This window comes from Bidens hawaiensis, unplaced genomic scaffold, assembly GCF_021521415.1.
Source record: "Bidens hawaiensis isolate Kalapana, Puna unplaced genomic scaffold, B.hawaiensis_p1.1 tig00040431_1, whole genome shotgun sequence".
Lineage (NCBI taxonomy): Eukaryota > Viridiplantae > Streptophyta > Magnoliopsida > Asterales > Asteraceae > Bidens > Bidens hawaiensis.
In genome coordinates this window covers 1-23,556 of record NW_027497128.1, presented here as the reverse complement: position 1 = coordinate 23,556, position 23,556 = coordinate 1, and the positions used below count along the sequence as shown (strand labels likewise).

Genomic DNA, 23,556 nt, shown 5'->3' with positions numbered 1-23,556 from the left:
TGACCTTGTGATAAAGACTGGCAGTTTACTTAGTTCCAACCATTTCTTATCTGAAATCAAAACGACAAATATCTACAAAGAAACAAACAATATTTACATTACAAATTCCAATGGCTATTGGTGAAGTATTAATAGGAGAATTCCTCATTATGCTGTTTGAGAAGTTAGCATCTGGTGAATTGATCAGGCTGGCTAGATATGCATGAATCTATTCGGAGCTCAAGAAATTGAGAAACAACTTGACCCTGATCCGAGCTGTACTTATGGATGCGGGTCAAAGCATGTAACAGGCACATCAGTTCAATTATGGTTGAACAAGCTCCATCATTTGGCTTATGAAATAGACGATGTACTCGATGATTTGGCTAGTGAGGCTATAAGGAACCAGCTGAATGAAGAATCTTATGCTACCACCAGCAACAACACGAGTAAGGTAGTAAAGTTCATTCCATCCAAATTTCATGCTCTTAAGTATGGTCGTAAGATGAGTTCTAAGCTAGATGGGATAACAACCAAATTGCGCCATCTCGTCGAGGAGAAAAATATTTTGGGCTTGATTGATAATGTTGAAAGGTCAAATAGAGCTAGTAGACAGTTGGAGGAAACTTCACTTGTTGATGAATCCGGAATTATAGGCCGAGAAGATGATAAAGAAGCATTGTTAGGGAAGTTGTTGGGCAAAGAATCATGTGTTGGTATGGGTGGCATTGGCAAAACCACTCTTGCCCAGCTTTTATACAACCATAAGGATGTGAAGGATCACTTTGAATTCATGTCATGGGTTTGTGTTTCGGATGAGTTCTATATATTTACAATTAGCAATGCTATTTTTAAGGATGTTGGTGGGGATGATAGAAAATTTGAAACTCTAAATAAGCTTCAAGTGACCCTTACGAAAAACTTTTTAAAAAAAAAGGTTCCAACTTATTCTAGACGATGTCTGAAAAATGAAGACTAGAGTGAGTTGGAACTTCTTCAACGGCCTTTTAGCGTAGTGGCTCCTGGAAGTAAAAATATGGTGACAACACGGAAGACCATGGTTGCATCGGTGATGGACTCTGTTACAATTTATCCTCTAGAATTTTTGTCAAATGAAGAAGCTTTTTCTTTGTTTGCTCAGCATTTATTAATTGTTGACTCACAACCAACAATTAAACAACATGGTGAAGGTATTGTCAAGAATTGTGGTGGAGTACCTTTGGCTTTGAGAACACTAGGGAGGGTATTAAGAACAAAATCAAATGATGAAGAATGGGAGATATTGTTAAATAGTGAGTTATGGAATTCAGATGATGAAAGTAAGATTTTTCCGGATTTAAGGCTGAGTTACTATGATATCTTACCGCATTTGAAACAAATGTTTGCATATTGTTCATTATTTCCCAAGAATTACATGTTTATACAGATGAACCGATCCTCTTATGGATGGCTGAAAGGCTTTTGTATCAAGTAAGTGACTAAAAGTCAATGGAAATTTTTGGTCGCGAGTGTTTTGAAGGGCTAGTGTTGAGGTATTTTTTTCAGCATTCAACCAAAGATAAATCACGATATATAATGCACGACCTAAAAAACGACCTCGAGATGAGTGTTGCAGGAGAGTTCTTTCCTAAGTTGGGTGACAAAATGGATATTCATTGTAGGAATGATGCTTTAGAGAAGCTCCACCACCTTTCATTTATTTGAGAACAATATGAAGCATATAGAAGCTTCAAGGCATTAAATAAGCTTAGACACTTACAAACTTTCATAGATATGCCTGTTGCACGGTTAGATGCTTGGCAAAATTTCTTCTTATCAAACAAGGTGTTCATAAAACTACTTCCCCAACTGCAATTATTAAGGCTGTTAAGCTTAGCTAATTATAATATCACTGAGGAGCCACAATCCATTAGTAGTCTTAAGCATATGCGGTACCTCAATTTTTCAAACACCAAGATCACGTATTTACCCGAACAAGTTGGAGAACTTCATAATTTACAGAGCCTATTGTTGTCCGGTTGTCTTATGTTATATAACTTGCCAAGTAGTACTTTAAAGTTAATAAACCTATGACATCTTGACATCACTGATACTCCAAAATTGAATAAGATGCCGATAGGAATGAGTAGATTAACGGGTCTACAAAATCTATCAAGAGTCATTATTGGAGGAGCTGGTAAATTCATAATATCTGATCTCAAGAGCCTTTTAAATTTACAAGGTCAACTTTCCATTGAGGGGTTGCATAACGTGAAATATGTAGTACACGCAAAGGAGGCAAACTTACAGAAAAATAAGGGAGTTTGTGATTTGCGGATGGAATGGAGTGATGCCTTTGATGGTTCACGGAATGAAATAACTTAATATGAAGTACTTGAAGGCTTAAGGCATTTTGAAAAGTTAACAAGCCTCAAGATTGTGGATTACATTGGAACAAAGTTTCCAAGATGGGTTGGGGTCCCTCATTTGTTAGTTTAACCCAACTTATGTTATGTGGTTGTTGAAGATGTGGGTGTTTACCAACACTTGGACATTTTTCATCACTTCGAAAGTTGTTTGTTGAAAGCATGAGTGAGTTAAAAAGAGTAGGCTTAGAGTTTCTTGTAGCTAATAACTCTTGTAGTGGTATTGCATTTCCATTACTTGAAGTTTTGGGACTTAGAAATATGCAAGGCTGGGAGGAATGGTCAACAAGTTGTGCTAATAAAATTAGCGCATTTCCTTGTCTCCGTGATATATCTATAATAAATTGTCCCAAGCTAGATGTTATGATAATTGACCTAATACCATTCCTCCAGGTTTTACATTTAGAACAATGTTCAGTAGCGGTGTTAAGATGCACGGTCTATGCGTCTAATGTATATAAATTATACATCTTTTAAGCATCAAATAATCTCTAAAAACTGCAACTTCTATCAAATAACATAACACAAAAGGCTACTTATCTTAATAAAGTGTAATTTCGGGTAAACCCAAGCCTCAAACGAAGAAACAATCGAAAAGACGAGGAAAATGGAAGAAAACACAATAAAACAAGAAACACACCCCCATGCTTCAAGAAACACACCCCATGCTTCTGGAAATAAGAAAAGAAAAAATTCTACAAGAATTTAATCACATGTTGATAAAATCACAGGACCGTGCCTCTTTGGCCACGGGTCCGTGGTCACCTCCAGAAAAATACAAAAACATTTGAAGCACATGTCAATAAAATCACGGGGGCGTGCCTCTGAAAGCACACCCCCATGGTGAGTCATCATGTACGATCTTCCAACATGCAACTGGGACACGTAGACATGGGGCCGTGCTTACTACGAACGGGGCCGTGCTTCTACCTCCAGACAGCCTATAAATAGAGGCTCTTGTGTCATTTGAGAGTTGTGCCTTGAAGAGAGTTCTAAACGGTTTTCACTTATAAAAACACCCACTAATACTCATATTGAAGATCTTGTGAGGAGTTTGAAGGCTTGGAGGTTACCATTATCATCCATCATCATTAAGAAGGGAGATTCATCCACATTTGGTTAGATTGTTCTAGTTTAATCATGTGTTTGTTATCATCATCTCTTTTAATTTTCATAACAATGCTCATTATGAGCTAAACTCCATTTACCATCTAAAATCTATGAAGAAGCTTTGTTTTACTTGATGATTATATTAAACATGTGATTTAGTTTAGTAAAGTACATGGTTATCCTGCAATTATCTTTTGATGAGAAATGTTTCACCATCTTAATTCAACAATTCAAAGTTGGTGATTGACAATCATATTGACAATCATTCATGATCGATTCATGTTCTTGAAAGATAGAAATACTTTAATAATTTATCGAAACATGGATCCTTATATTGTACATAGAAATGATGAGATATAAGTTATGATCTATTTCTCTAGTTTTGTTAATTCTGAAATAACATAGTTAACACGATTTCTTAGGTTACCATGCTAGTTAAAGAAATCATATGTTAAAAGAATGTGTAATTATAACCTACTTAAATCAACCAAGGGGAGGTTATGTGACTAAACTATAACCACCCAAAGTTTTTAGAGATGGTATTTGAGAAATCAAAGTTAATCCTAATCTTTCTACTTTACTAAACTACTTGCCAACTCAAATTGACATTCTCGTGGTAGCATGACATTAGGAAATGGTTGACTTTAAAATGATCATGCTACTTTCTTTTATGTCATAGGATATGCTCACTTAAAAAAATGAGGGGCTATTCTATCATATATTAATACGGCAAGTTTATCACGTGTATATTTAATAATTATCAAGGAACAATGGAGTGGATTCTTGATCTTAGATGGTAACCTTCATATAATTGAACTACATGTTTAGAATTTCTCGTCTTGGTCACCTATATATTATATATAAGTATTTATATTTTATAAAAAGTTCAAAAATCAACCCAATATGAATAAGACCTCCGATTAAAGTAAAACGACGATTCATTATTAGAAACATTTGTGTCCACGGATCGATACTTGGTTCTTACCATTACTATCCTACATATACGATAGGCACACTTGCCTATTTTGTGTGTGTTTAGTTTTAGTAGAAATCACTTTTATAAATTTAAAACACGATCTTGTGCAAAAGCTTAAATCTCCAACTCATTATAATATTTCCACCCACTAGCACATACAAATCAAGTTTTTGGCGCCGTTGCCGGGGACACGGTACGTTTCTAAGAACGATCCAAGTTTAATTTAATCATTGTTTATAATTGTACAAATTTTTAACTTTTATTTTATTTTCTTTCACTTATTACTATATTAGATTTAATTATTCTAAGGCTAGCTTAACCTTTACCTTTACTCTAGTTTAATTAGCTTATACCTTAGTTTAGTTTTAGAATAGCTTAGACTAACTTTTAGCTTAACTTTAGCCTAACCTTTAGTTAATTTAAATTGTTTAAATTTTGATTTAATCCCATGTATGTCCTCTACATTGGGACTTGAGCTTGTTTCTCCAATTTCTGAACCGGAATGACTCCTTCGTCGATGAACGCGTAAACGGACTGCAGATACCGCCGAGACAATCAAAGACGAGTCAGTAGACGCCACCACATCAGGAGAAAATCAATCCAAAGAAATGATGGTGGCCCAAAACAATGAGCTGAACATGAGCCAATATGCCAAGCCAACTCTCGAAGGCTACGGAAATGGAGAGGCTCCACTCGATATCACCGAACATTTCGAAATCAAATCAAGCACATTTCGAAATCAAATCAAGCATCAAATCTCGATTCTTACGAATCTGCGGAACCTTTAAAATCCATAACTGTTCAGAAGATCAAATCAAACTCAAACTCTTTCCTTTCTCTCTAAGTGGTCAAGCCTTAGAATGGATAGAATATCTTACCTCTGGCTCCATCACCACTTGGGACCACATGGTTGAACAGTTTCTCCTCAAATAATTTCTGCCTGATAAAACTGCCAAATACCGAGCCAGCATTACCGGATTCCGGACCGATGATGATGAGTCGTTACACGCAGTATGGGAGAGATACAAAAGTCTTCTGAGAAGATGCCCTCATCATGGACTGAGTGTATGGCTACAAGTACAAATTTTCTTTGACGCACAATCCAGTCAAAACAAACAGGCCATCGACCAAATCGCCGGTGGAGACGTGGGATCCAAATCACCTAACGAAGCATTTGAAGTTCTGGAAAAAGTAGCAAAGAAAAGTTTCGCCTATAACCCACCATGATCTACACCAACCCATAAAGGAATACACCACGTTGATTCCAACACTCTTGTCATGGCACAGCTTGAAGCCCTTTCTAAAAAATTCAAACAACTTCAAGCCGAACTATCAAAAACCAAGATCACCCATGACACCTGTGGAAGAAATCACAAGACACGTGATTGCAAACAAGTCATTATGGACATGGAGGAAGTCGATTTCATCGTCCTTCAGAACAATGCATTCAACAACAACTACAATTCAGGATGGAGAAACCACCCGAATTTCAGTTGGAAGGACGGAGGTAACACTCAACCCCTACCCGGATTCGAAAAAAGACCGATGAATCAACCCTTCCAGCCTAAACCACAATTTCAGGACCAAAGTTCCAGTAGACATCAAAATCCAAGCTACTCAAAAATTGAAGAAATGCTAATCCAAATCATGACCAAGACAAATGAAGCAGAAAAGAAGGCCGACCTAAGAGCTGTTGATATCAGTGGAGTACTGTTAAAACATGAAGTTGACCTAAAAAGTCAACAAGCATCACTACAGAATCTAGAAACTCAGATCAGACAGATTGCCCGAAAATTATCCAATCGACCACCCGGCACTCTTCCAAGCAACACAATCACCAACCCGGATGTGACAGCTAACGCTGTTATACTCAGAAGTGGTACAACCATTGTTGCCTCACCAACTTCAGAACCAGTTACGGAAAAGGAATCCCATGATAAAACGCAGGAAATACTGATTCCAACAGGCACCGTACAACCCAAGGAGCCAGTCCGAACTTATATTCCACCTATTCCATATCCTGGATGACTGAAGCAGGAAAGATTGGAAGCTCAGTACGGGAAGTTTTTAGAACTCTTCAAACAACTCCATAGCTCAAATGCCAATATGCCAAGTTTCTCAAAAAAAATACTGACAAACAAGAGGGAGCTGGAGGAGCTATCACATGTCACCCTGAGTGAAGAATGTTCAGCAGTCCTCCAAAACAAGCTGCCAACAAAAATGACTGATCCAGGGAGCTTTACTATCCATTGTCTCATAGGAAATTAATCTGTTAGCAATGCCCTAACCGGCATAGGATCTAGTATTAACCTAATGCCTTATGCGTTTTGAAAAACTAGGGATAGGAGAACCAAAACCCACTCGCATGAGCATTCAGTTAGCTGACCGATCCATTAAATATCCTCGGGGTATTTTTGAAAACATGCTTGTCAAAATTGACAAATTTATTTTCCCAGTAGATTTTGTAATTCTAGACATGGAGGAAGATAAAAGTATACCTCTGATTTTAGGAAGACCCTTCTTAGCCACTGCAAAGGCTATTATTGATGTTTGCACCGGCAAACTCACTCTCAGGGTCAATGACGAGACAATCACTTTTGATATAGGAAGATCTATGCAATATCCGCAACATCACGATGACACATTATATTGTGTCGACATCATTTATTCTATCATGAGTTGATATATGCGAGATTCCTCCCTCAATAACCCACTAGATACACAAATCTTAACCGGCATAGACACCATACTCGTTTTAGAAAACGAAAATCTCAATACTAATGACAACAATCAAGAAACATCAGAAGTAGTATATGAGATAACTGAAATTAATGAAAAGTCAAAAACATCAATTGAAGAACCACCAGCCTTAGAATTAAAAGAACTCCCAAACCGTCTCGAATATGCCTTCCTCAAAAAAGACTCTCAGCTTCCAGTAATTATTTCATCTCACCTTTCTAAATAAGAGAAAGACAAACTTTTTAAGGTTCTCAAAAACCATAAGAAGGCCATCTCATGGAAGATCATGTATATCAAAGCATCAGTCCTTCCTTTTGTACTCACAAAATTCTAATGGAGGAAGAATACAAGCCTGTGGTCCAACATCAAAGCATCTCAATCCCAACATGCAAGATGTGGTGAAGAAAGAAGTAATCAAACTCTTTGATGCCGGATTAATCTACCCTATCTCAGATTCACCGTGGGTTAGTCCAGTTCAAGTCGTACCCAAGAAGGGATTAATGACAGTTGTAATGAACGAGAAGGACGAGCTAATACCAATGATGACCATAACAGGCTGGCGAGTTTGCATTGACTATCGGAAGCTTAATGAAGCCAAAAGAAAAGATCATTTTCCACTCCCTTTTATCGATCAAATGCTTGAACGTCTATCTGGGAAAATGTTCTACTGTTTTCTTGATGGATTCTCCGGATACTTTCAAATTCCCATAGCTCCTGAAGATCAGTAGAAGACCACTTTTACATGCACGTATGGAACCTTCGCCTACCGAAGAATGCCATTTGGACTATGTAATGCTCCAGCCACCTTCCAATGTTGCATGGTGGCCATCTTTCATGAAATTATTGAACACTCTATGGAAGTTTTCATATACGACTTCTCAGTCTTTGGAAACTCCTTCGATCATTTTTTAAAAAACCTAGACAAGATGTTGACTAGGTGTGAATAAGTGAATTTAGTACTTAACCAGGAAAAATGTCATTTTATGGTTAAAGAGGGCATTGTTCTCGGTCATAAGATATCCCAAGAAGGACTAGAAGTTGATAGGGCAAAAATAGAAACCATCTCTAAACTTCCACCACCAACTTCAGTCAAAGCCATTAGAAGTTTTCTAGGTCACGCAGGATTCTACCGTCATTTCATAAAAGACTTTTCCAAAATTGCTAGACATATGACCAAACTTTGGGAAAAAGACGCACCGTTCATCTTCTCTGAAGAATGTGTTGAATCATTCAATACATTAAAAGACAAGCTCGTGGACGCATCAATCATGACTACACCTGATTGGACCCTTCCATTCGAAATCATGTGCGATGCAAGCGACTTTGCAGTTGGAGCCGTATTCGGACAACGCAAAGAAAAGAATTTCCACCCAATTACTACGCTAGTAAAATCTTAATGATGCACAGGAGAATTACACTACGACAGAAAAAGAGTTACTAGCAGTAGTTTTCGCCTTTGAAAATTTAGATCCTACCTCGTTCTTTCCAAAACCATAGTTTACACCAATCATGCAGCCATTCGATACCTCTTCAATAAACAAGATTCTAAACCAAGACTCATCCGATGGATTCTACTACTACAATAATTTGATATAGAAGTCAAGGATAAGAAAGGAGCAGAAAATGTAGCCGCTGACCATCTCTCTCGCTTAGAATGCCCAGCTTCAGAAGAACAACATGAGGAAATTATCAATGACAATTTTCCACATGAGGTTCTCATGCATATCCAACCATTCTTGCAAGAGGAAGATGAAAGTCCTGGTTTGCCAATTTCGCAAACTATTTAGCTTGTAGAATCTTAAGAAAAGGGCTTACTCATCAACAGCAGAAGAAATTCTTTTCAGACCTTAAGTTCTATTTCTGGGAATACCCATACTTGTTTAGGATAGGTGCCGGTCAGGTTATTCGTAGGTGTGTTTCGGGAAAAGAAGCCTTAGGCATTCTCAAACACTGCCATGAATGACCAACTAGCGGACACCACAGTAACGCCACCAAGGTCAGGAAAGTGTTTGATGCAGGATTCTTCTGGCCCACTATATATAAAGACACACATGCTTTGATCCAAGCATGCGATGCTTGTCAAAGAGCCGGAAACATCTCAGCCAAAAATGAGATGGCTCAAAAAGGCATTCAAATTTGTGAAGTCTTTGATGTATGGGGAATAGATTTCATGGGCCCATTTCCTAACTCATTCGGAAACAAGTACATTCTTGTAGAAGTCAACTACGTATCTAAATGGGTAGAAGCACAAGCTCTTCCCACTAATGATGCTCGAGTAGTTGTATGGTTTCTAAAAAAGTTGTTTTTACGATTCGGTACCCCAAAAGCCTTAATCAACGACAGAGGAACTCACTTCTATAACACTTTAATTGGCAAGGTCTTAGCACGATATGGAGTTCATCACCGTTTGGTGACACTATATCACCCTCAGACCAGTGGGCAAGTATAAGTCTCGAATCGAGGAATTAAAAGGATTTTAGAAAGAACCATAGGAATAAATCGCAAAAATTGGGCGGAAAAGTTAGATGACGCTTTGTGGGCCCTTAGGATAGCCTACAAGACCCCCATAGGAACAACACCCTTCAAACTTGTTTATGGGAAAGCATGTCATCTACTCGTAGAACTTAAACATAAAGCCTATTGGGCTCTTAGAGTAGTATACTTTGATCTAAAATCCGCTGGCAAAAACCGGGTTGATCAAATTCACGAACTCAAAGATCTAAGAACATTAGCCTATGAAAACTCCTGGTCTTACAAAGAAAAGACTATACTTTTACAATACGTCCACTTAAAAGGAAACAAGAAATTTCAAATTAGAAATCTTGTACTGTTATATAACACACGTTTACGAATTTTCCCAGGTAAGCTAAAATCTCGTTGGACAGGCCCTTACGTAGTTGAATCAGTTTTTGACTATTGGACAGTCGAGATTTCAAATTCTAATGGCCACAAGTTCAAGGTCAATGGGCATCGATTAAAACCAAATATCGATGGGCCATTTGAATATGTCTTGGAGGTAATAATCCTCCAACCAACTAAATAAACAAACCGGGAACAAGGTCTGGCCAAGACCTTCTTAAACTAGGCTTTGTAAATAGTGTTTTACTTAATATATATATATATATATTAAAAACACTGGGGCGTACTTTCAAAAGCACGGACCCGTGCCACGAAGTGCGGGCCAGAATCTTCGCTGTAAAAATCTCAGTCGGACTGGTTTGTAACAGAATTTTCAGACCAAAACACAGGGGCGTGCTTCCAAAAGCACGGGGTCATGTTCGACTTCTGGTTGGCTATAAAAGGCACCTTATGCCAATGCATTCCTTGCACCAACCCAAACCAAAAACACTATCATGCCTACTAAAATGAGTGAAGCGATTCCTATTCCTCGAAAACCGAGAAACGAAACCCGTCACGTATCCAAAACCGAGCTTCTTTTGAAACTTCAAGAACTCGTCAAAAAACTCACCGAGATGAATCTCCTCGCAGAAATGTGTCTCGTTCAACTCACCGAATCGGTGGAAAACATGAAAATGGAACTTCGGGACATTAACGAACAACTCAAGTTCCAAGTTCTCGGTTTCACGTACTTTCCACCACCAGGACCCTTCGGCGGAGGAGAACCCTTCGGAGAGATCTAGGAACCTTAATTTTCTGTTTTATTGTGTAAACAAGTACACTAGGCACATCGTGCTAGGATCTTCGGGCTTAACCCAAGTAATTTAAAGTTTCTAGGAAAGCTTATCCCGTATTTGTTTTAAGACTTTTGATTTTAATGGAAAGTAATTTTAGGATGATCAAACTCTTGAAATAACATACTAAACATCATTCTAAATATTCCGGCTCTCGCGTTTGGCTGAAAAATCAAAGAAACTTTCAGTGACAAAAAGCATGGGGCCGTGCTTCTTAAAACACGGGGTCGTGGTCACCTTAGAATCTTCAGCATGATACGCGCTGACTCCATACAATTCTCTGAATTAGAAACATTTATTCCCCTAGAAGCACGGGGTCGTGCTTCAAGGAGCACGGGGCCGTGCTCGACTTTCCAGTCTCTATATAATGCATGCCAAAACTCACTATTCCATTCATACCAAACACAAAATTACTGAAATAGAAAGCAAGAAAGTTGAATGAAGGCCAGTGAGGAAAGGCAAGCAACATGATTCTTCCTCAAACCTTGAGGAAGAGGTCATGAGGCTACAATGCATCATGAGGGACCAAGTCGAAAGTAACATCCAAATCGAAGCCCGATTAATCAAGCTGGATCAACAAAGTCGAACTACTACGGTTCGAGAACTTCCATGTTGTGGATAGCCACAACAAGGATGTGGCCTTCAAGCTCAACTATCTTAACCGGGAGATCGCAAAGCTCGATAAAAAGCTTTCCGAGCTCTTGGAAACTAAACAAACTCCATCACACATCCAAGACCTGTTCAGAAATGGTGGTCGTTGAAGTTCCGACTTTGTCTTGTTAAGAAGTTACTTTTACTAGTGTTATGTTTCGTGATTCAGGATTGTTGTTGTACTTTTCTTTCTCCTATGTTTAACTATGTTTTATGTTTTAATGAAATCTAGGACTTTTAATTACTATCTTGATTCTAACCCTCAAAGAAAAGCAGTTAGAAACGAACCAGCCCGACAAATTAACAATAAAACAAAAGAGACTGACTGCTACATGCAGCACGGGGCCGTGCTTCAGAAAGCACGGTACCGTGCTTTTGTGTCCAGTACAGTTACGAGTTTTTTCTAATAAAATAAAATTTTCCAAAATATTAACCCTAACACCAACTCGTTCTACATCGAAAACCGCCGACCTTTCACCAATTGCACAAATCTTTCCATCAATTCTTCGATTTCTAACCAAAGATGGCCGAATATGGGGATGACGTACATGCATTCCTAGTCACTCCAGGACGCGACACAAGGGACCAAAGAGCGCGAGCTAGAATGACTTACCTTAACCGACGCCTGCCAGAACCAAACTTTTACGCTTGCAGAGATACGCTGAGGCAAGTTAATCAGTGGAATAGATACAAGTCCATTGTGAAAGGACCATTGAAACGAGTTTTTAATCAGAGAGGGAGACTATCACAGAATTAACAAAGGGATCCTAGCCTCTTACTCTTTTAAGTCAAAGAATTTGGACGTGTGGGATGAAGAAGCAGTCGAGTTTAGATGTGGGGGTGAATGGTATACAACATCGATCACCCGACTGGGGGTAGATCTGGGGATTTACACGAGTGAGGAAAATAGAAAATGAAGTCTGGTAAGCAGCCGCAACAACATTCGCGGATGAAGATGGTGATGATGACGCAGAGGATGGAAATGCACGGTTACAAGCATGGGAACTACTAAGCTACGGGGATGAAAACTACATTGAAAGCAGCTCGAAGAGCACGGCTCTACGTGACCCGCTTATGAGATACACCGCTTGCTCAGCCACACTGTCACTGCTCATGGTCAAAGTGAAAGGGTTGTGAAATTGAAGGATTTATGGGCCCTGTATTGCATGAAGACCGACACACCATGCAACATCACTTATATGTTCTGCAAACTGTTAACCACAAATGAAAATGCAAAGAGCCGAAACACCCCAATCTTTTGCGGCCCATGGATATATAATATTTATGGAGCTTATGTTACAGACAGAGAAGGAACCCGTAGCCCAGACCCAGTTGCTCTTAACCTTGGTTTTTGTATTAGTATGCAGACGGTCCAGCAGATCGGCAGAGACCTGGACGTTTGGAGATTTCATGATGCACTAAACCAGGTTTGGGATCCTGAGGAACCGGTAGAGATGATGATCCAGGACGTGCCCGAGAGGGGAGAAGGATAACCGCCCACACGGTACCTCCGCCGCACCTACCATCAGCAAGGAGGCCTATATTCATCAAGGGTCGGCCCCAGCTCGTCACATGATAGCCGATATTCATTCGAGGGCCTATACGGCCTCATTGACCAGTTCTCAGTGACCACTACCGCCTCGTTTGACAGGATCACTTGGACAGATTGCTGCCTCTGACGCACAACGGGCAACTGAATATGCAGAAACGAGGTGAGAGATTGAACGTCTAGGATACTGCATGGACAGGCAGTGGGGACCGCAAGAACACGGGTAACTGATGAGCTGCGGAAACGGTAGTTCGGGTATGGGCATGGATGGGCTGGTAGTATTTTCATGAATTTATCATTATGTTTGTTTAAACAATTTACATTCCGTCGTTTACTTGTTTGTTTGATTGTTGGCTTGGTTGGATACTTTTATGGTCGGTGGTGCCAAGACACTCTATTAGGTACTTATATAGCCCATAGGGGCAGGGAATAGATGTTTCCATACCCAATTTTCAGCAAATTATGCTTGGTTGTTTGTGGTTGTTTGAAGTTTTACATTATATATGTACAAAACAGGAAAATGGACGAAAAACAGGGGACGCTCTGTCAAAATTTCGTTAAACCATAGGGAAGTACCTCTCCATTTTAACCCACCTTACTTAACTAGAATTTTAATATATTTATGAATCTTTTCACATTAAGGACAATGTGAGATTCAAGTGTGGGGAGGGGAATTACTTGACCAATTTCTGCTCAACTAATTATAAAATTCTCTAAATAACAAACTTTTTGTAGTAAATAAAGACTATTTCTATAACAAAACCAAGAGAAAAATCCAAGAAATTTTTTTGCAAATAACCAACTACAAATCTACTATAACCAAAAAGTTAAAAAAAAATAAAAAGAAATTTTTTAATATTGAGAATAAATTTATGCAAAATATGGCGTTTATACCCAATTCCTCCGTTACTGTGAGATAAACCTCATGCCATATAAATATTTTTTTCGAAAGATTTGAGTGATTCATATGTTTCTTGTGATTTAGAACTTGTCGCAATTATTCAATTCAAGACCACAAGAAGCGTTGTATAAGGAAGAAGGTAATATCACTACAAACCATTCTCCAAATCACAAAACCCTAAACCAAAACCTTACAACCTCACAAACCGGTAAAATACAACACTGGTCTTTTACCGGAAGACCCTAAAGAACTGGAAATGCATTCTTTTGATTTAAATCTCCTTTGCTGCATACATTTCGCAAAACCTAGGTTGCCTTCAGAACTTAGGGAGAGAATCTTTCTCTTTAGCAATGAGGTAAGAAAAAAGTGGCGCCAAGACGAACAAAGGCCATCATTTTTTGGAGTTTCCAAAAGGGCAATAAAAAGAAGAGCAAAAATATACGAACAATGCTTAGGTTGCGGAAACTGGTCTCTCGAAGGAAGGTGTAGAAAAAGTCAAACTCAGTCTCAACATGAATATACCGAACTAATAAGCGTGGGGGCTATTAGGCTCAAATTCGAACGATCCATTAGAGTTGGGAGTTATGTTCAGAACAAGATTGAGGAAGAACTTATCCACATCCTAGATAAAACGGTCTTGACGATCTGACCTTAAAAGAGTCACTAGGTTTGTTTTAAACTCCAAAAACAAATGGAAACAAGGAGCCAAACATCAAAGACATATCAAGACTCCCAATAACCAACAGAAGTTGTATTTACCATTCCTATCCTCATTAACCTAAACCCTTGAACCAAAAAGACCAAATTCCTACTCAACCCATATTACCTTTTTATCTATGCAACCCTTCACATAGGTGGAGATTTAAAATTGTTACAAGCTTATTTTTCACAGGTCGCATTTTGACTAAGAGTGTTCACATACATACATCACAAGTATGATCAGATATAAAACCGAGTGTGAGTGAACATTGTAAGAACGTGACGTTTTGCATAAATGGAAGCTAATAAAAACAAATCATCCTTTTTATATCACTACATATATTCTTATGATTTAAGGTTGGTTATTTTGTTCCCATTTTCTAGGAATTCTTTTGGGGATGATTAAAGCTTGGTCCTAACTTGATATTTTTAGAGAATATTTATAAGTGCTTGCTTGAGGACAAGCAAGGTTCAAGTGTGGGGATGTTTGATGTATATAAAATTATACATCTTTTAAGCATCAAATAATTTTAAAAACTGCAACTTCTATCAAATAACATAGCACAGAAGGTACTTATCTTAATAAAATGTAATTTCAGGTAAACCCAAGCCTCAAACGAAGAAACAAGCAAAAAGACGAGGACAAACGGAGAAAACACAATAAACACAAGAAACACGCCCCCATGCTTCTGGAAATAAAAAAAGACAAAATTCTACAAGAATTTAAGCACATGTTGATAAAAGAACGGGGTTGTGCCTCTTTGGCCACGGGGCCGTGGTCACCTCCAGAAAAAGATAAAAACATTTGAAGCACATGTCAATAAAAGCACGGGGCGTGCCTCTGAAAGCACACCCCCGTGGTGAGTCATCATGTACAATCTGACAACATGCAACTGGGACACGTAGACACGGGGCCGTGCTTCTACCTCCAGACAGCCTATAAATAGAGGCTCTTGTGTCATTTGAGAGGTGTGCCTTGAAGAGAGTTCTATACGGTTTTCACTTATAAAAACACCCACTAATACTCATATTGAAGATCTTTTGAGGAGTTTGAAGGCTTAGAGGTTACCATTATCATCCATCATTATTAAGAAGGGAGATTCATCCACATTTGGTTAGATTGTTCTAGTTTAATCATGTGTTTGTTATCATCATCTCTTTTAATGTTCATAACAATGCTCATTATGAGCTAAACTCCATTTACCATCTAAAATCTATGAAGAAGCTTTATTTTACTTGATGATTATATTAAACATGTGATTTAGTTTAGTAAAGTACATGGTTATCTTGCTATTATCTTTTGATGAGAAATGTTTCACCATCTTAATTCAACAATTCAAAGTTGGTGATTGACAATCATTCATGATCGATTCATGTTCTTGAAAGATAGAAATACTTTGATAACTTATCGAAACATGGATCCTTATATTGTACATAGAAATGATGAGATATAAGTTATAATCTATTTCTCTAGTTTTGGTAATTCTGAAATAACATAGTTAACACGATTGCTTAGGTTATCATGCTAGTTAAAGAAATCATATGTTAAAGGAATGTGTAATTATAACCTACTTAAATCAACCAAGGGGAGGTTATGTGACTAAACTACAACCACCCAAAGTTGTTAGAAATGGTATTTGAGAAATCGAAGTTAATCCTAATCTTTCTACTTTACTAAACTACTTGCCAACTCAAATTGATATTCTCGTGGTAGCATGACATTAGGAAATGGTTGACTTTAAAATGCGCATGCTACTTTCTTTTATGTCATAGATATGCTCACTTAGAAATGATGGGCTATTCTATCATATATTATTACGGCAAGTTTATCACGTGTTTATTTAATAATCTGGAGTGGATTCTTGATCTTAGATGGTAACCTTCATATAATTGAACTACATGTTTAGAATTTCTCGTCTTGGTCACCTATATATTATATATAAGTATTTATATTTTATAAAAAGTTCAAAAATCAACCCCAATATGAATAAAACCTCCGATTAAAGTAAAACGACGATTCATTATTAGAAACATTTGTGTCCACGGATCGATACTTGGTTCTTACCATTACTATCCTACATATACGATAGGCACACTTGCCTATTTTGTGTGTGTTTAGTTTTAGTAGAAATCACTTTTATAAATTTAAAATACGATCTTGTGCAAAAGCTTAAATCTCCAACTCATTATAATAATTCCACCCACTAGCACATACACATCAGCGTCTTCATCGATACTTAGGTTGACAATGGAGAATATTAAAGGAATTACTATGCTACATGGAGAATTTTTGAAGTATCTTGGGGCCGTTGTACAACTAGGCATTTTAGAATGTGACGAACTCATGTATTTGTGGGAATCTGGAATTGAGGCGTGCAACATTCTTGTGAATTTACAGAAGTTGGTAATAAGAGGGTGTGAAAATTTGGTATCATTGGAAGAGAAAGAGGTGCATTTGAAAGATAACATGAAATATATTAGAGAAGTGGAATTGAGGGTTGTCCAAGACTAGAGAGCTATAACTGTCCAAATAGCATTGAGAAGTTGGAATGTACAAGCCTTCGGTTACGTCTTTGTCTTTCCCAACAATATGCAACCTCCCGTCCACTTTGATCAAGCTTTACATATTGGCTTGTGATAATCTGCAGATCAGTTGGCTTTTTAAAAACCACTTGTCATCACTTGAATCTCTCGGCATTGCTAGAATGTCGGATTTGAGGTGGTTTCCAGAAGGTTGATTAGTTCACCTCACCACATTGAAAATTTATGGGTGTGATAACATAGAATCCATTCCCGATCAAGTTTATGGTTTTCTTCCATTACTTTGCTTGAGAAATATTGAGATCAGCAACTGCAAGAATATGAAGTCATTTCCTCATGAGCATTTAGGAAGTCTCACATCTTTGGAAGAATTGTGTTTATATGACTGTCCAAGTATGAATTGTGGTTTTCCTTGTGGTTTGTTGCCTCCTAATTTATGCCGGCTAAGACTTGGAGGCTTAAAGAAGCCTGTATCAGAGTGGGGGCTGCAAAATTCTCCAACCTCGCTTCTTCAACTCTCCTTACAAAATTCAGGAGCGGTTTCATTTGCGAAGGTTGAGGGTACGAGGGGCAGCTGCAACGATACTATGTCAGCATCTGTTCTTCTGCCACCATCTCTGACTTACCTAAGTATCATTGGTTTTATGGAGTTGGAGTCACTTTCAGAAGGCCTGCAACACCTCAGTTGCCTTGAACACCTTTTTATTTCGTTATGCCTGAAGCTTAGAGATCTTCCGGAAACGCTATTCCCTTCACTTTCAAGTTTGTGGGTGTCTTCTTCCCCAGAACTGAGAAAAAAGTGTAGTAGTAAAAACGGCAAGTACTGGCCTATCATCTCCAAAATCCCTGACCTTCAATTAGATTGATCCCAAATTATGTCTTCTCCAACAAGTCCATATGTTTATCTGCTTACTCTTGGAAGTGTTAACCACCAATTACCAGCTGAATGTGTTATTGGCTAATTCTTGTGTAGTTATTTTGGATATCATAAAGTAGGATATAGTTGGGAGATTATACAGTTTATAATAATAGTCTGTTGCAGTTAGTTTCTTGTTTTTTCATTTTGTTTTATTTTTTTTACTTTGGTAGATGAATGATGGATGTCGAGGGGTTAATATCATGTAGGAGTAGAAACTAGAAAATGATTGTTGATGTTTAATTGCTCATAGAGGAAAGGCAAATGAAGTAGTGACAATTATGTTGCTGAAGAAAAAACAAAGATGATGAAACATAGGAGTTTGGTAGTAAGAGATCATTTGAGTGGGTCATATTACTATATACCACTATGGTAACATATGATTTTTTCTGTTACTACAAAGAATGGTATGATCATCATTACGTATGGTTAGAAACATACATGTAAGATGTCAGTACCCTTTTGCAAATCCAACATGATAAGGATTTAGGAGGTTTAAAGAAGCCCATGATCACCAGTTATATGCCTAGCTTCTCCTTGCACCCCAATTTTATATGAAGATATATCTCTGTTGTTCACGCGTACAAAAGTAATCTGCTGTTTATCTTTCTGCGTAAATCAGTCACAAAATTTACGCTTACTCTTAGAAATTTAGTTTTAACTATAATATATTTGGTTATTAGTACAAGGAATTAAGTCATATTTCTATAATGAGATTGATAGTTAAACTTGATTCTTTCAATTGTAAAGAGTTGGCATGGCTTTTTAAGACTAACCAGGTAAACAAAGTTGGTCGTGTGGCGACGCAGTGACACAAATTTTGATTGGTATCGGTTAAGTTCGCTACGGATATTGAGTAACATATATAGTTATACTATAGAGGAAATATAACTCAAAAATCCTCTATTACACGTAGCTCGGTATCTTGATAAACCCTAACTCGTTGCTTAATGCATAAACCATATAACTCGATTTATATAGACTAATCTTAACTTGCTAGCGAAGACATACTGAATTTGCGAAACATAACATAATCAATTATGACTTGTTAATATTGATTTTTCAAGTTTTGTGACTTGTAACTAGTGACTTTAAGTCTGAAATTACCAACCGTACGTTTTATGACATTGCTTGAGAGAGAAACTTGCAACCATCCATTAGAGGTTTTTCGGATTCGTGATGTTCATTAGTTATCAACGTGTTTAATGAACTTAAAGGGCATGAATTGAATTCATAGTGGTTAGAGGTCACATGCTTATATGAATAAAGATTGAGGACTAGTAGTTGAATTATATACAAAAAGAAGAAATAAAAAAATAAGTGGCAAAAGAAATAAAACAAAGTGAAGCCAAGACAAAGGATTAATAACAGCAGTAGTAGTCTTCTCATTATCCCCACTTTATCAACACACTATCTTTCAACCTCATTTCCTCCTCATCCTACTACTGTCTTTTCTTTCTGGTAGAATAATATATACTCAACGCTTGCATGCTTTTCTTTTCTTTTTTTAATATAGATTTCATTGATAATTTCTTAAACCTTTTTGTTATTTTTGTTAATGGGTATTGATTATTTTACATAAAGATTGGTTAAAGATTTGAGTTAAGAAAAGAAAAAAGATAAAATCTTTTTGGTGGACTTGTGTTGGATGGTCAAAAAGATTTAAGGGGTTGTTGGTGGATGGGAAAGAAGAGGTTACAAATGAAAACAAAGGAGTTATCACTAGCTATAGCAGAATCCTCATCAGTGATTGGAGTGGTACAAGTGGAACAGCAGCAGGTACAACAAGTTACTCCAAGAAAGAGAGGGAGGCCAAGAAAGATTGTGGAGAAAAGTGAAGATGAAGATGAAACAAATCAAGGTTTGCAAGAGGAGATAGAGTCAAAGAAAGAAAAGTCAAATGAAGAATTGGTCAAAGAAGAAGCACAATCTCCTCCTAAGGATCAACCAAGAAGAAGCAGGAGAAAAAGTATGCCAAGAAAGAGCTGCTAGAATAGAAGAACTCTGTAATGATACTAAAATCCATCAAAAATAAAAAATAAAAACTACCCTTAAGATTTTATTGTCAAAGGGAGGTTTAGGAATTGTAATTTAGTTATAATGTTTGATCTAGGTGGATGTCTTAAGGCTTCTTGATTTATGTATTCAAGTAATTTTTTCTTTCTGTTTCATTTTGCTGAAAATATAGATAGTATAGTAGGTTGATATTGGCATCCAAAGATACTGAGAACATCTAATGAAAAAAACTTCTATACTAATGTATACTTTAGATACACAACAAACTAATACTTAATAATATGCCTACGTTGATTTTTTTTCAAAATTTCACGTGATCAATGTATTTTTATTGGGCGAACATTTTAAAATTGTGTAACCAATGTATTTATAATGATAAAATAAGATAAAGTTGTAATAAATAAATGTTATATAGTATTTATTATTATTTTTTTATTTAGGAAAAACTAAAAACAGATCCATAAACATTTATTTTAAAACGGATAAAACATCATGTCCTATTACTTTACTTATTTCCAATGGAACAATTTTATAAGCATAATTCATTAATTTGTATGTTTTTGGGAACAAATGAAATAAAAACAGTATTGTTAGAATGCTAGGTAGGTTATGAATCATGATAACTAGGGTCCAATCTGCATATATTTTGAAGATAACTTTTAGAGCAAATTACTAAAATAGCCTAATTTAGGAGAGAGAAAATGGAAAATAGCACGTAAGATTTGCATTTCTTAAAATAGCCCTTCAAATCTCACGTACACGTGATTTTGCGAGATTCCCCGTGATTTTTCGTGGTCCAATCATATTCTGCCAAGTGTCCTCCACTCCCACCTACCACGCTAATTTTCATCCCAAATCTGTCGGAAAAGTTACTTTTGAAACCAAATATAACCTCAAAAAAACCAACTGTAACGTGATGTTTCAAGATGTTTTTATCGTCAACGTGAGTTTTCAAATAAGATGGATTTGAAAGGTTTTTTTTGAAATTCATCTCCTTCGATGAATTTCAAATGAATTTTAACTTCGGAGACGATTTTCAATTAATGTTTATTATCTTCTTGTATTTTAAACCACTTTCAAAACTTTAGTATGTTTTTCATATCATCACCACCATGTTCTTCTTCTCCCACTCCCGTATGATGTTGTTCCGATTGGGTTGTTCATCTACTTGTTGGTCGTGAATTCGGTGGCCTTCTCAACCTTGCGTAAATCCCAACCTTGATAATTAAGGTGGTAGAGGTGTGGTGATAGTGGCGGTTGTGGTGGTGCCGGCGAAGACGGCTGTGGTGGTGCCAGCGACGGTGGCTGTGGTGGTGCCGGCGGCGGCTGTGGTGGTGGCATGGATTTCCGGTGGCGGTGGTTGTGGTGGTTAACCGGTGGTGGTTATTTCGCGGCGTGGTTGTTAGCCGGCGGTGGTAGATGTATAGCAATGATGGTTGACCTTCGGGTCAAACCCTAGATACGAGTAAACCGGTTTATCTCATGAAATCAAAATTATTGCGGTGATTGTTTGCAATGGTTATGGTGGTGGTTAGAGATAGATGAAGAAGATGGGTCTATTATTGTGTGTGAGATTGTGATTGTGGTGTCTTGAATACATAGGGATAGAAAGAAGGAGATGAATTTCAAAAAAACCTTTCAAATCCATCTTATTTGAAAACTCACGTTGACGATAAAAACAACTTGAAACATCACGTTACAGTTGGTTTTTTTTGAGGTTATATTTGATTTCAAAAGTAACGTTTCCGACAGATTTGGGATGAAAATTAGCGTGGTAGGTGGGAGTGGAGGACACTTGGCAGAATATGATTGGACCACGAAAAGTCACGGAGAATCTCGCAAAATCACGTGTACGTGAGATTTGAAGGGCTATTTTGGGAAATGCAAATCTCACGTGCTATTTTCCATTTTCTCTCTCCTAAATTGGGCTATTTTGGTAATTTGCTCTAACTTTTAATTGTTTTAAGCCTCAAAATCATTATCGTCGTACTCAGTAAATCCTAACAATAGCAAAGCTATGATAGGGTAAGATGTAGACCGTTTTACCTCTACCCAATAGGAATATAGAGAGGCTGCTTACGGTGAGACCTCCGGCTTGATAGTAGTTTTGCATCAAGCTTTGAACATATGACACATAACACTCAATCATCAAGACACTCGTCGATTGATACATACACCCTGTCTTTCAAAAAAACCTTCAAAATTTCAAGAAGAGACAAAGATATGAGTGATAAGACCAATCATCAAACAAAATATTTGTTGTCACATGAAAATATAGAGTTTGGTTGGATTTATTTTCTCGATCCAGGCAAAATATCATTACATAGAAAACAGTCAAATGTCATGGGTAATAAAAATCTTTATAAGAATTAGTATTTTAATCCAGTTGAACGTCCCGATATATTCCCGTTCAACCAATTATATCATTTCTAAACTAAATTCGATATGAGTAAAATACTGGTTTTAAAACATTGACTTATCTTATTTAATATTGGAAAGCTTGAATTTCACTCCCGAGCAGTGGGATATGGAATATTGAAAGTGTTTTAGCCAGGTATGAATGAATAGACGAATGGTCTCGGTTTTGGAATGATAAATAGTCTTCTCACCATACTTTCAAGTATGGGGTAGACCGCAGAAGTACTAAGTCAAAATGTAGTGGGCGGCAAATAGGGGCGATTTAGGGCGAAATTAGGTGAGAACGCCGCTCCCAGGCTACAAATGGGCAATAAGTTGGGGGGGGGGGGGGTGACATGAACTTGTCGCCGGCTTTGTATGATGAAGATGCTGATGTGGCGATCAACTATAGATTGGGGGTGACATGAACTTGTCGCCGGCTTTGTGTGATGAAGATGCTGATGTGGCGATCATCTATAGATTGGGAGGGCGGCTATAACACCACCTGCAGGCTATATATCACTCATCTTAGTCACGTGTATAATAAGAACTGATATAAGAACTGATTTTTAAGTTTAGGCATCGCATCCTTACCTATATTTTCTTTTCTCTCTATTTGTAATATCAATCATGTGTATTAGTGAGTAATCTCCTTGCTAAAGGAGAGTATTATGTAAGTACCAAGAAGTTCTTCCCCAGGAAAGAACAGTTGTGAAATAAATATATCAGTTCTTATTATCCATCAAGTTCATCTTTAAGAATTTTGCAAAACCTGGAGCCTTGGAGCCATAAGAGTACCGTTGAGGCAGGAGGCCGTAGGGAACAAATTGGTTGGGTTGGTCACTTGAAAAATTCAACTTAAAAGGTTCACTTAGCTGGATAAAAAGAAGAGGTATGGTTTATTTTATGAGTGTTAAATTACTTCAAAAGTATTTATTATAATCTCTCCTTAAGCATTTTTACAAAAATTTGATTTCTCAAACAA

The 23,556-nt window shown here is 37.4% G+C and overlaps 1 pseudogene; it reads left to right on the top strand.

Annotated features, from left to right (window-relative positions):
- Positions 1-110: 110 nt before the first annotated feature.
- LOC143592055 (putative disease resistance RPP13-like protein 1) lies at positions 111-18,483 on the top strand (annotated as a pseudogene).
- The last annotated feature ends 5,073 nt before the right edge of the window (positions 18,484-23,556 follow it).